The following is a 14,529-nucleotide window of genomic DNA, read 5'->3' as shown; positions in this document are numbered from 1 at the left end:
GGTCATAAAGGGATGGACATGGTCAGGTAGGCTGTGGTGCTGACACGATACTCAATTGGTAATAATGGGCCCAAAGTGTGTCAAGAAAATATCCCCACGCCATTACAGCACCACCACCAGAAAATATCCCCCACACCATTACAGCACGGATCCATGCTTTCTTGTTGTTGATGCCAAATTCTGACCAGACCATTTAAATGTCGCAGCAGAAATTGAGACTCATCAGACCAGGCAACATTTTTCCAATCTTCTATTGTCCAATTTTGGTGAGCCTGTGCCAATTGTAGCCTCAGTTTCTTGTTTTTAGGTGACAGGAGTGGCACCTGGTGTGGTGTTCTGTTGCTGTAGCCCATCCGCCTTCAAGGTTAGATGTGTTGTGCATTTAGAGATGCTCTCTGCATACCTCCGTTGTAACGAGTGGTTATTTGAGTTACTGTTGCCTTTCTATAAGCTGGCATCAGCAAGGCATTTGCGCCCACAGAACTGCCGCTCACTGGATATTTTCTCTTTTTCGGACCATTCTCTATAAGAGAGTTATATTAAGTAAGACAACAAAGACAACAAATAATTTTTAATTACAGGGTGTAATTTTTTTACAAGGTGTACCTATTGATAAAATACTTTGAAAGTCCAATACCAGCATTCTTTAAAATAATATATTTTGTGTTCAACAGAAGAAAGAAACTCAATTAGGTTTTGAATTAATGAAGAGTAAATAAATGATAACAGATCATTCAGATTTGAGTGAACTACTGTATCTAAAATCAGTTTGCTATTCAAACCGCTTATTTAAAATGAGCTAAACAACATAATTGTGCTTTATTTTTGGGACAATGTTATTGTTTTATGTTTAATCTACTTAAATTTGTAGAACGATAAAGCTAACATAAAGCTAACTTGATTCCTTCATGTTGACCCAACACAAATGGATTTTTACAGTGTAGCTAAAATATTTGATGGTCAACAATTTGGTACAGAACTCTCTTCGGCTTAAGAATGTCAAACTTTCATCGTTCAGGTTAAACAGTCCATTATCCACTAACTGAGTGGATTCATTAGAGAACACATAAGCAAATAATGACAATTTAATAATTCATAAAATTTGACATCAAGAGCAAAATGGGCCTAACATTAGCATTGACGACTGACATTTCACAGCTGTTGTGTAAACTCTCCAGGTGCTCATAAAACTCCATCATTACTCCATTAGAACATTCAGCATTAATTAAACAAGCTATCATGTTCCTATAGTTATGCAAACATTCATATTCTGAGTCCTGTACGTAGGCTGTGATCACATGCTATAGGCAGCTTATGTATTTTAATACATGACAACACAGTATACAGTATTTAATAGCTTTATACATTTTTATAGTCTCAGTTTAAACATTGTTGTTCATTAGGAGTCATGTTTTAAGACTTGGTAACACATTTGCTAACCTCTTATTTGTCCTAGAGTAAAACAAGTCATCAAGGTATCATACACAGTGCAAATAATAAAGCTCCGGTATGTCTTTTTGAACCAAAAGGAATCAGATTATACCTTCTTTCTCGAGTCCGTGTGGGTATTTTGCTTCAAATAGTCTGCGAAATCCCTTGGGAATGTGACGCAATTGCTGAAGCTAATAGCTGGTTGGAAAAGCATTAGGAGTGAAGCAGAAGCCATCAGCGTTGAGCCCTCGAGTGGAGCACTTACTGTAACTCCAGGTTGCTCCAGGGCGATTGCGCTTATAAACTGTGTACTGAAAGTCACTTTGGATAAAAGCATCTGCTAAATGAATACTTGCAACACCTTTCCATCTGAACGTGAGGATTTGTTCATTCAAGCTGTGAAGCAAAGGAAGAATAATATATATATATATATATATATATATATATATATATATATATATATATATATATATATATATATATAAAAATTTGTCACCAAAATTTGACAATAGAAGATTGGAAAAATATTGCCTGATCTGATGAGTCTCGATTTCGACATTCGGATGGTAGGGTTGAGATATGTATATATATATATATTTATATATAAATAGAGAGAAAGAGCATTCAGTGGGGGAAATAAGTAATGGACATGTTATATGAGTATCCTCAGCTGTATCCCATCTAGACTTTACCCTCTCCTGCAGCGCAGTGAAGTGTACATGGGATACAGTTGAGGATACTAACACCAATATATCATAATTTTTGTGAGACTGTACAACAAATAATATTTTTAAATAACCGTGAGGGTTGGGTTTAGGTAGGGGTAGACGCTAGTAAAATACAAATAATGCGTAATTTAATAAATAATTTAAATACTTCTTGTTAACTTGCGATTGCAGCAACAACTGCAGAAGAAATCTGAGCTGCTGGATTTAAGTGATATTTATTTATATATTTTTTCCTGAAATACATGAAGGTAAGCAACTGTTTATCTGGGAGAGGAATAGATAAAATATTCTACTAACATAAACTGTGTATCTTGCGTGAACAAAACTCTTTTCAAAACTAATAATTATTGCCATCTTCATAGACATCCGCATGTATTTTACAAACCCTAAATGGTATGTTTTGCTTGTAGTTATTCATTTCATTTTATTTTCTTGTCGGCTTAGTCCCTTTATTAATCCGGGGTTGCCACAGCGGAATGAACCGCCAACTTATCCATCAAGTTTTTACGCTGCGGATGCCCTTCCAGCCGCAACTCTGCGAAACATCCACACACACTCATACACTACGGACAATTTAGCCTACCCAATTCACCTGTACTGCATGTCTTTGGACTAAGGGGAAACCGGAGCACCCGGAGGAAACCCACACAAACGCAGGGAGAACATGCAAACTCCACACAGAAACACCAACTGAGCCGAGGCTCGAACCAGCAACCTTCTTGCTGTGAGGTGACAGCACTACCTACTGCGTCACTGCTTCGCCCTGCTTGTAGTTATGTGTATCTGAATGTCTGAAACCTAAAATAAATGTTTTGTTTGAAAGCACGGATAAATTGTGATTTATGACAAGCCCTGCGCACCTCTTTCTGAGCTTCAGCATGAGCTATCAGAATTTAAATTTAGCAGTTAATGACGAGCGCTCTGACATGCGCTCTGAACCGGTGTGATCGTACGATTCAGGGAACAGCTAAGGCTGATCACACCGGTGTGATCGTACATGTAAACAGATTTTTATTATCAATTTTTTTTCTTTTTTTTTTCAAATTAAAGTTTCTAATTGTTTGGTTATACTTGGAGCTGGCTGGTTTGGTTCATGAGTTGTTATAACTCTAAAACCAGAACTTTTTTAAAAAATTATTATTTTTATAAAACTACTCATGTGAAAAAAATCATGGTAAAAATACAAACAAAACCAGCTGAAAACAAACAATTTTTTCAAATTTTTCATTTTAACTACACTTTTGTTCACCAAAGAAAGCAAAACTTTCCCATTATGAAATTGCTTTAAGATTCATATTAACAGAAATCCCACATGCACCCCTTAAAATGAATTTGCCCTCTATTTACACTATCAAACCATATCTGTGTCTGAGATCACCGCAGAGACTGAATGACACTAGAAAGATGACTAATCAGTCAGCTTTAATTTCTTTTGAGCAGATAATGGCCAGAGAGAGACGTTGCCCTCATCAATCACAGTCATCTACTTTCTGTCTGCGTGTCTGTGTTAATTAGTCATCTGTGAGGACGCTTTTGTGGAGGAAAGCACTGCGGCATTACTGTGCTGATCGCTGATCAGGTCAAATCAGAACATTTATATGAAGAGCTGACGAAAGTGCACTTGATAGCTGTCACGTAGATATGTTATGCTGCATCTGGAGCTTATATTACTCTCGTTATAACCAATGAGGCCCTTTATACTATGGAAAAGAATTAAAAGCATCTGTTTTTGCATTTTTATTCCAATTTGTTTTTCATCGTCGGTGAGGACTCAGTGTTATACCTAGATTTGATTTCAGGCAATTTCTTGTTGTTTCAATTCTAGTGTTTTTCAAGCAGGGTAAAATGGCCAATTTCATATTTCTACCCCTCAAAAAAAACTTGTACCATACGTGGATGGAGAATAAATTACTGTTTCCAGATAAGAACAGATGTGCTTTTGTCGCTGCTGGGCCAAATCAGACATTATTTTTTTTGTGCGCGCGCTGAAAAAAACAGCTGGTTCCTGAATGAAGCCATTGCAACATTGCTAATGTTACTAGGAAGCATGTTTCTTCAAAGACTAGCCCATCTGTGCAACTTAAATTCCAATTATAGTTGGTTCGGCTGGATAATTTAAGACAAATGTTGGGATATCAATCATGGGATATGGATGTGGCTTGGCCCTTTCTGCTGTTTTTGTTGTAAAGTTGAGTAGTACAAGCTTGAAACAGACATCAGTATTTCAACACATGCTCATTGTGAAAATGCATCCCCGTATACATTTCTGGAGAGCGCAAGTATGTAGCCAGAGTTACGCATGGCTGCATTTCGTGTTTAAAATGAATGCTGAAGTGACGACGGCATTCGAGTCAGATAAAAAACGGTTCCGGTTAGCATACACAGCGACCTCTGGTGGATTTATGAAAGTAAAAACTGTAAAAAAAAACAAAAAAAACTAACAAAAAATTTGGTCAGTCAGTCGACAGCAGCCTCTGGTGGATTAATACAAGAACAGCAGGCATGAATGGCACTGGAGAGAAAAATTTGAGATCTGAAAAAGGGTACACAGCGGCCTCTGGTGGATTCGCAAAAATAAAAAGTTTTTTAAAAAAAGTCGGTCTGTCAGTCAGTTTACAGCGGCCTCTGGTGGATTTACACAAGAACAGCCGGCGCAAATGGCACTCGCTAGAAATTTTTTTTATCTGAAAAAGGGTACACAGCGACCTCTGGTGGATTTGCGAAAAAAAATTCATAAACAAAAATAAACCCTCCTGGAACGTATTTCGCAATCTCCAGAAATGTCTGGGTTGCAATATTTAAATTTCCCTGCTCATCAATTAAAAGTGCTGTAAGTTTTTGACTCTTCTAAAGCATACACATACCATAATATGCTTGCAAATATTTAAGAAACCTGCTTCAATGTGTGAAGGTAAGCCTCTGGAATGAGTTGCAGATTCAGGGTGATAAAAATACATAAGGTGGTTTTTAATTGGCAAAAAATACAAATATTACATGAATGTAAACTTCAGCTGAGCAGTTTATAGTGGAAAGCTGCACTCACACTACTTTTCAGATGTAAGTTCATGTTTGTTGAACTCTGACCTGCCAATTCACATTACGTGAATATGTAAGATCAATAGAAGTCCAAAATGTAAATAAAGATGTGTTCCACACAATTCTTTCATCTCATCCCAACACGAATCGATTAAATGAGCTTTTATTAGACAATTAGTTGTCCCCAAAAACTCAAGAACTGTGATGTTTCAGCATTTTAAACATGAGTATCTGTACTTCTACTTAAGTAAAGGATGTGTGTACTTTTGCCATCTCTGATTTTATCCCACCAATATTCACAGCACAATACGACATAATTTTATATGCTCAAACATTACTGTGATTGTCTATTGGGCATGCTTGCTCTTATTGGTGCCGTCAATCTGGCAACCTGCGTGTGTGTCAAGACTGAGGAGGAGATCTGGGTGAAAACTCCAATATTATGAATTTGGACTGCAATTCCTAGTTCAACCCCTAGGTCCTACTGCACCTTCAAATTTAAAATAATTTTAGATTAAAGAATGTCTGGATCACAATATTTTTTTTTTACTATTCTCTCTCTCTCTCTCTCTCTCTCTCTCTCTCTCTCTCTCTCTCTCTCTCTCTCTCTCTCTCTCTCTCTCTCTCTCTCTCTCTCTCTTCAATTCAATTCAAAAGAGCTTAAGAAATCCATATATGCAAATAAAACAAAATTAAATTTTGTGTAATAGAATAAAATGACAGCGAAAATATATTGAACGCATGAAGAAGGGAAGGTGTAGAAAGGCAGTGAAAGCTCAGACAGCAGCTAAAATCTCATATTAATTATTTAGGAACCTTCTGCCCTTCATCATTGTAACATAATATTAGCTGCCCTACATTTACATTAGCAGGATATTATTATTATTATTATTATTATTATTATTATTATTATTATTATTATTATTATTATTAATTTATATTATATTGTTATGTTAATTATTATATTATATTAATTTATGATATATTATTGATTATATAACATTAACAAAACAACATACTAAGGTTCAAAAAAAGAGTTTGTTTCTTAAAATCTTGACATAATTTGAAACATGCTGGAATCATGTCTAAGCCCCCAAAATACACTTGTCTCCGCCTTCATTATGGCTCACCTGAGCTTCATGTTACATTTTTACTTTAATACTGAGAAAGATGAGAGCGGTGTCATTAAATCCCCTGACAGAAAATCTCATGCATGGATTCGAGTTTCCAGGTGACAATAATTTATTCACACCCACAGATTAGCTTTTTCACTTCAAGCATTATAAAAGCCACTGTGTCACTTGTTTTTAAATATTGTACTTACGTTAAAATAGTGACAGCACCCAGCAGAATTTTCCTCATGTGTATATATTTTTTAATAATGCTACATTTGTTATCATTAATTTGTCAAGTCACTGAAATACACTCCAGTTAAGTAAGTCTAATATTACATTAACCAATCTCACTTTGAAAGTGTAACCCTATGTACATTTCTGTAGATCACGAATTATGTAGCCAGAGGAATGTGTTTTCGTCTTTAGAATGAAAGCTATGGGGCGGTATGATGTCGTTCCTTTTTGCGCTTGGTTGGTTGGTCAGTAAGTCAGTTGACAGCGGCCTCTAGGGGATTTACATGAGAAGAGCAGCCATGAATGGCACTTGCGAGAGAAATTTGAGATCTGAAAAAGCGAACACAGTGGCAAAATCCAAAAACAAAAGCTTCTGGGATGTATTTGAAGCTCTCCAGAAATGTTTATAGGGGTACATAACCAGAATGAGTCTGGGTTAAAAAATGGAACAGCACCGACACATTGATATTATTATTTTAATAGTAAAAAGCAGACAGATAAAGCTGTTTGAAGGCACATTAGAGACATTCAGATGATTAATTTACACATTCTAAAGACGTGTAGTCTAATTATTAGAATTATCATGAAGCTATGACTAGCTGTTTTGAGTGCTACTCCATTTCTGAACTAGTTATAGTTCTGAACAGGCCCGGATTGGCTAATCTGGAGGACTGGGAGAATTCCCTGTGGGTCGGTGCGTTTATTGGTCGCGAGGTCCGGTGTCCCTACCTGCCTGCACTCTCAGCAGTCGCCCTTTTTTTCATTTATTTATTTATTTATTTACTTATTTGACCATAGCCTCACTCTTTTCATTCATTATTTAATCACAGCTCCACTCTTTTTATTTATTTTCTTGCAGCCCCTTGAGCAGACTACAGCCCACAGGTTAATGATGATGTAATTATCATTCGACTGCCCAATAGCAGCACCTTGCTCATCAGCAAAATCATTTGTTAAGAGATACGCGGGAGATGAAAAATTGATAATAAAAAGTGCAATGGTGGCGCTGAGATTAAAAAAGTGGAGTACAATTTTCATTAAAACCAGCTGTACACCAACACATGAAGACGATGAAACGGCCGGTAAGTTAACGTTAAGCTAGTTAGGAGCAGTGCAAAACAATGATGTCTGCAAACCACCGTTTATGTACCGAACGTTTACTTGTACTGTAGCTCCTCAGAAGTAGCAGCCAGTTTGCTGCTAACAGTGAAGAGCCAGGCCCCGTAAGGTTACCAAGCACCAGTCATAAGCCCAACACACTAGAATGGGCAGGTAGGATTGTCATTGAGTAAATATAAGAATTAAAATTATTCATATTAATGAATATTACACCTGCTCTATGAATCTTTTTTTATACATGTACCTTAATATAGGCTATATTTGTATTTGATATTTTCCATTTCAAGGTTTGGATATTTATGAGCAATAATTCTTACAGAAAATAGATCCTGATACTGTTAAACATTACATTGTGTTAACTGTTCAAATAAATCTTCACTGAGGAGCACTGAATTGGAGGTGGGCCAGTCTAAGTCTTGAAACTCCAGGGCTGAAAAGGAGTCCCACTCTGGCCCTGGGTCTAAAGTACCTATTATCAAAGATGTAAAATAAGTCTCTGATGTCCCTAGAGTGTGTATGTGAAATTTCAGCTCAAAATGCAACTCAAATAATGTTCTATAAGTCTTCGGAACTGCTCCTTTTAGGCTTTGATCCTAATTGTGTCGTTTTGGTTTTGACTGTCGCTATAAATTCAAATGAGATTGTGCTATTTTTAAAAGACGGCGGAGCTACAAATGCCTATGTGTCAGCATAGTGGCAGATTCTAAAACAGGATTAACGTCCTAGAGAGATCGTCAATAATGAGTGGGGCTTTCCCCCTCTGATGACTTGTACAACAGTATAATGTCAAAGTGTTTCTGCAGACTATTTTTATGAATTGTGATTATAAAAAATAAAGGTAAAACAATTTTACTATTAGAAGCTGGTTATATTCACAAACTGTTTCCAAACAACTGTGTTTAAACCCCTTATTAAAGTGATTTTTACATAATAGATCCCCTTTAAACAAACATTCACTCATTCAAGTGTAAATGTAACCAATACACCAAGCCTTATTCTTCTAAACCATGTTTTCATCACATCAAGAAGACTGCAATTTTCCCGTTTGAAATGTTCAGTTTTCTTTTTCCATTTTAAGAAATCAATGGCTATAAAGAATCCTAAATCGAGTGCCATTAACCCCTCAAACCCCTGCTGCTTGGACTGATTGTTCATAAAGTCAAGAATTCACCTTGACGTCTTTCACCTTGTAATCAAACTCAGACATTTGCCACGTTCACCAGTTTCATCTGTCTTTTCCTCCAGCGTTTGTAAACTACGCAATGACCTTTTGACTGTTTCAAAATAAATAAAAGTCATCAATGCTGTTATAACTACCACAACGCTATCTGGAGGAAAAAAAAAAACCTGTTTCATTGTAAACCTCAAGTTTGAGCAGTGACCTTTTTTCTGCTCAGAGTTTGTTTTATTGTTTGTTAGTGATTAAAGCGCAAGGTTTGATGGACACAGGTAAGACCGAGGGTTATCTGTATTAGTGCCTGAACGCCTGTGGGAAGTCCATGACCTCCAACGTAATCTTGATTGGTCTCAGGAGCGCTCGCTTTTCTACACCAAATGTCATAGTTTAGAAAGGAAAGGCTTTTCTGCTGGATTTTGCAGGGCTTATCGCTTGATGTTGATGTGTATTTCTCCTGTCTGTGGGTTGTTTCTAAACAAGCATATTAAGTAAGACAGTATCTGAGATAGTTAAGTCATGTGTCACTCTAGTAGATGGACATTTCAGAATATGCTGCAGCTTTATATGGTGCTGTTTGTTTTCATTCAAATTACAAAAGCCCATTGATTTGCATTGTAGGGGCATCCCAGCCCAGTTTATAAAAATAAATTTTTTAACATAAAATGAAAAGATACTTTCAAATTTTAGAAGAGTAAACAAATCAATATTTGATGTAATTTCTAATTAATTGTAGTTTGTAATCCTGATTTTTTTAAAGGCTTTAAAATGACAAAACATTTTTTTGAATTTTACTACTGAACTGTTGTCCCACATGTATTGAATAAAACATATATTAACATTTTACTCAAACCTATACCTATTAAATCCACACTGTAAAAAATTATATGATCAATTAGTCATCACAACAAATGTTTTTAGTTCATTGTAATTTATTAAACTAAGTTAATCATGTTCTAATTAATTCTAAAAGTTATACAAGCTGTTTTAAGTCAGTTTAACATAATATACACTCACTGGCCACTTTATTAGGTACACCTTACTAGTACCGGGTTAGACCCCCTTTTGCCTTCAGAACTGCCTTAATCCTCCGTGGCAGAGATTCAACAAGGTACTGGAAATATTCTTCAGAGATTTTGGTCCATATTGACATGAGAGCATCACACAGTTGCTGCAGATTTATCGGTTGCACATCCATGATGCAAATCTCCCGTTCCACCACATCTCAAAGGTGCTCTATTGAATTGAGTTCTGGTGACTGTGGATGCCATTTGAGTACAGCAAACTCATTGTCATGTTCAAGAAACCAATCTGAGATGATTTGTGCTTTATAACATGGCGTGTTACCCTGTAGCCATCAGAAGATGTGGCGTTGACACAATGCTCTATTGGTACTAATGGGCCTAAAGTGTGCCAAGAAAATATCCCGCAAATATACAGCATTACACCACCACCAGCCTGAACCGTTGATACAAGGCAAGATGGATCCATGCTTTCATATTGTTGACGCCAAATTCTGACCCTACCATCCGAATGTTCAAGCAGAAATCGAGACTTATCAGACCAGGCAACGATTTTCCAATGTTCTATTATCCAATTTTGGTGAGTCTGTGTGAACTGTAGCCTCAGTTTCCTGTTCTTAGCTGACAGGAGTGGCACCCGTTGTGGTCTTCTGCTGCTGTAGCCCATCCGCCTCAAGGTTGAATTATCCAGCTTAAAGTTACTTATAGTCTACCCTATAGGTACTAATGACACCTCAAAAGGTACAAAAGTGTACCTTTTGAAAAGGTATCACCCCAGTTTCAGATTTTGTACCTTTTACATTTCTAAGTACGCATAACAGCAAAATAGGAATAAAAGAATGAGTATGCATGTATAAACATGTAACCATTTTGTGAATTAGGGGAGTTAATATCAATATAAATTTGAGAATTAGATATAATTTTTTTAGAGGCAGATGACCACACATTGAAGTTTGAAGAATACAGAACGGTTATTTATAATCATTCATTTATATGTGCAGAGGTGCAAACCTTTCACCTTTCAAAAACATGTTTTAGATCAAAAATACCTTGTCTTTGACAGTTGTTTAATGAAATATTAAAAATTGAAATATTGTAAAGGCTTTTTATTCCCGTTTCTTCTACAGTTTGACTCGATCTACATTAATGAAATCACATGTCAGAATCAATCATTATTCATACTGTAAAAACACTGAAAGTACACTGTAAAGAATGCTGGGTTTGAAACAATCGATTTGTGTTGATATAAGACAAAGGAATTAAGTTAACTTTTACAAATTTAAGTGGATTTAAGTTGTCCCAAAAAACCTGCAAGAATTGTGTTGTTTTGACTGTTTAAATAGTTCGTTTGAACAAACAGCAAAACAATTTCACAGAGTGAACACTAATAAATGCTGGGTTCCACACAATTCCTTCATGTTGTCCCTACACAAATTAAGTTAACTTAATTGTTTTTGTAAGCTCAAGTGGAATTGAACATAAAACAATTAAGTTGTCCCCCAAAAAATCAAGAATTGTGTTGTATCTGCTCCTTAGTCAGTAGTCAGCAAAACTATTTTTTCAGAGTGAAGTTTGATTAATAAATTAGACGTATAATTGAATTAAATATATGAATTTTGATCACTGTGACATTTAATACACAAACTACTGAAAAAAAAACAAAAAACAAGCTTACCCGCAATAGTCAATTGCACACTGCACGTACTGTAATTCAGTGGTCCACAATCTTTTTATCACCACACACTGATTAACACTTGACTAGGCGACCATCAACCGTTTTCTCAGAGGATGACAAGCTGACAAAACATTGCTGTAACTCTGATACAAGTTTTATTTATTGAGAAAATTAAAAGCACTGCAGTGTTTGTCTGAGATTAATTAGTTTACCGAAATGTGTATTCCATACAAAATATGAAGCTGATCGGTCAGTCCTTGTCATGTGTACTTGCGGTGCAATCACTACATTCTTAAGATGTTTTGAACTGAGTGCGCCACACAAGCCACGTGCCTCCATAAAAATAACAAACGTGGAAAAATATGCGATATGTTAAAGGCCATCAATTGCGATCTCCAGCAGTTGATCTTCTTGCACAGACATGGTGGATTCACCTGATTTGTTGACAAATGGGTTGCGGGTCGATTCCTTAGCAGCTTGCGAGTCCTTCACTGGGGCTTTTCCAATTCGCAAAGAAACTTTCCAAAGACCTCTGTTTCTAACTCATTTTGCTAGCCTGTGGGTTAAATTTGGGCACTCAAGCGACTGAAATGTAACCAAGTTTAGATAAAAATTTAGATAATAAATAAAGTGGAAATAATTAACGGTTTATTGTGTGGGCCGATACCAATTGATCCAAGGACTGGTACCAGTCCACGGGCCCTGGGTTGGGGACCACTGCTGTAACTGAGAGTGTTGACCAATTTGTGTGGAGCTCAATTATCCTGCTTTTCACAGTAAAACAGACATAATGTTAAAGTACTGTGCTTTAATGATTTACTCAGATGCACTTGATTAATTTCCTCAGACAAATACTAATTTAGCCAAAGAAACCAATTAATTTACACCGCACAGAGGTCTGTCAACTACTTTGAAACCAACAACCACCATAGGCCCTTTTCAGCCTAATAGAGATTGTCCCAAAAGCCAAGTGCATTTTCAGTTTCAGTGGCAATTATTTATTTATTTGACCCTCTTTACGCATTTTAACGTTATTATAATTTCCCAATGGCAAACATCCAGATACTAGAGCGGGACCTCTGAGCTTTGTAGTCTAAAAACTCATTTGTCCCAGAATTCAGGAATCACGGCTGATATGGCATTTGACACACGGAGCAGCAGTTTATAGTGCTGAGCTTGTACTTTCCAGAACATGGTGGACATCGAACAGGGCTGCGACAACTGACACATTAGGTTGTTATGCAGAAAGATTGTCAGATCTCATTTCATTTGTGACTTTGCCTTGTTGTTTTGGGAGGCTGTGAATTCGACCTTCATTCCGCAAGCTTGACACACAGTTCTCCAGAGAATATAGCAAAACTCTATCAGTGCTAAGATATACACATCTTTTACCGCCAGGCTGAGCACATACACTGTACAAACACAGGGAAATATAATGCTTACTACAACATAAAACAATCCAATCTAATCTATTCAAGAGTGTCAGTATGATTAGACAACGTGGCATGGATATAAATGAAACGTAATATCATTAGTTATTGGGAAACCAGACACAACACAGTAAAATACAATTCCATCTTTCTTTAAAAAAGAAGATTAGGACCCAATTAGGAGAGCATGGACAGAAATAGAGTACAACTTTGTTAAAGGTTAAAGACTCTTAACTCTCAAAAAAGGTGAAAATGTCAACCTCTTGGAGTCAGGTTAAATAATATTCCAATTAATCATTTCCTTTGTTAAGCCACCATACTGGTCTCCTTTAATTATATTATTCCTGTTTCAAAACGTTTGGCTAAAATAATATCAAAACATTCTATTTATATTGTAAAAATATAATAATCTATATAAATGTAAATGTTCTACAAAATGCTAACGTCATGCTAAATTGTGTTATGAATAAGCTAGCAATGCTCTCATTCATTGCATGACATTAAAATCCTTAAGTGTTTCAGGCTTTTAAAACTTATTTAAGCTGTTCAAAAGCAGCAGTGACCATGTTAACACCATGTTAACTTCTAATGCTATCTAGCAATGTGCTAAAATATGTTAGCAACATACTACTAACATTATAAAACACTCTAGTAAGTTAACCTTATGTTAAATCAAGTTTTCAACATGTTAAAGCATGTTAGTTACATGCTAGAATGTGTTAACCGCATGTTTAAACAATATTAACTTAATAATGCTGTTCGAAAGCAGCTCAATGACTATGTTAACACCATGTTAACTTTAAATGCTATCTAGCAATGTGCTAAAATATGTTGATGTGTATTAAACCATGTTAGCTACATGTTAGAATATGCTAACTGTATGTTTAAACATTAATCCGTTCATTCATTTTCTTTTCGGCTTTGTCCCTTTATTAATTTGAGGTCACCACATTGGAATGAACCACCAACTTGATGCCCTTCCAGCTGCAACCCATCACTGGGAAACTGTTTAAACATTATTAACTTGATTTAAGCTGTTCAAAAGCAGCAATGGCCATGTTAACACCCTGTTAACCTTAAATGCTATCTATCAATGTGCTCAAATATGTTAGCAACATGCTGCCAACATTATAAAACACTCTAGTAAGCTAACCTCATGTTAAATCAAGTTTTCAACACATAGAACCATTCTAGCTCCATACTAGAATATGCTAACCGCATGTTTAAACAATGTTATACAAGCTAGCACTGTTCTGAAATATACTAACATCATAGCAACAGCACTTTATGCACATTCTGATAGTAGGCTAAAACTTGTTAACAACATGGCTACAAATTGCCCAAACACTTACTTCTACAGCATGATAGCATCATGGTAAACCCCCTACTGAAAAAGAAAAAAACAGCTTAAACCAGCCTAGACTTGTTAGCTTGTTTTAGCTGGTCAACCAGGCTGGTTTTAATGGGGTTTTGGCCACTTCCAGGCTGGTTTCCAGCCATTTTCAGCCTGGTCTTAGCTAGTCAGATTGGGAGAGGACCAGCTAAAACCAGCTTGACCAGCCTAG

This window comes from Danio aesculapii, chromosome 1 (genome assembly GCF_903798145.1).
Source record: "Danio aesculapii chromosome 1, fDanAes4.1, whole genome shotgun sequence".
In the NCBI taxonomy this organism is placed as follows: Eukaryota; Metazoa; Chordata; class Actinopteri; order Cypriniformes; family Danionidae; genus Danio; species Danio aesculapii.
Note: the sequence above shows the minus strand (reverse complement) of the source record.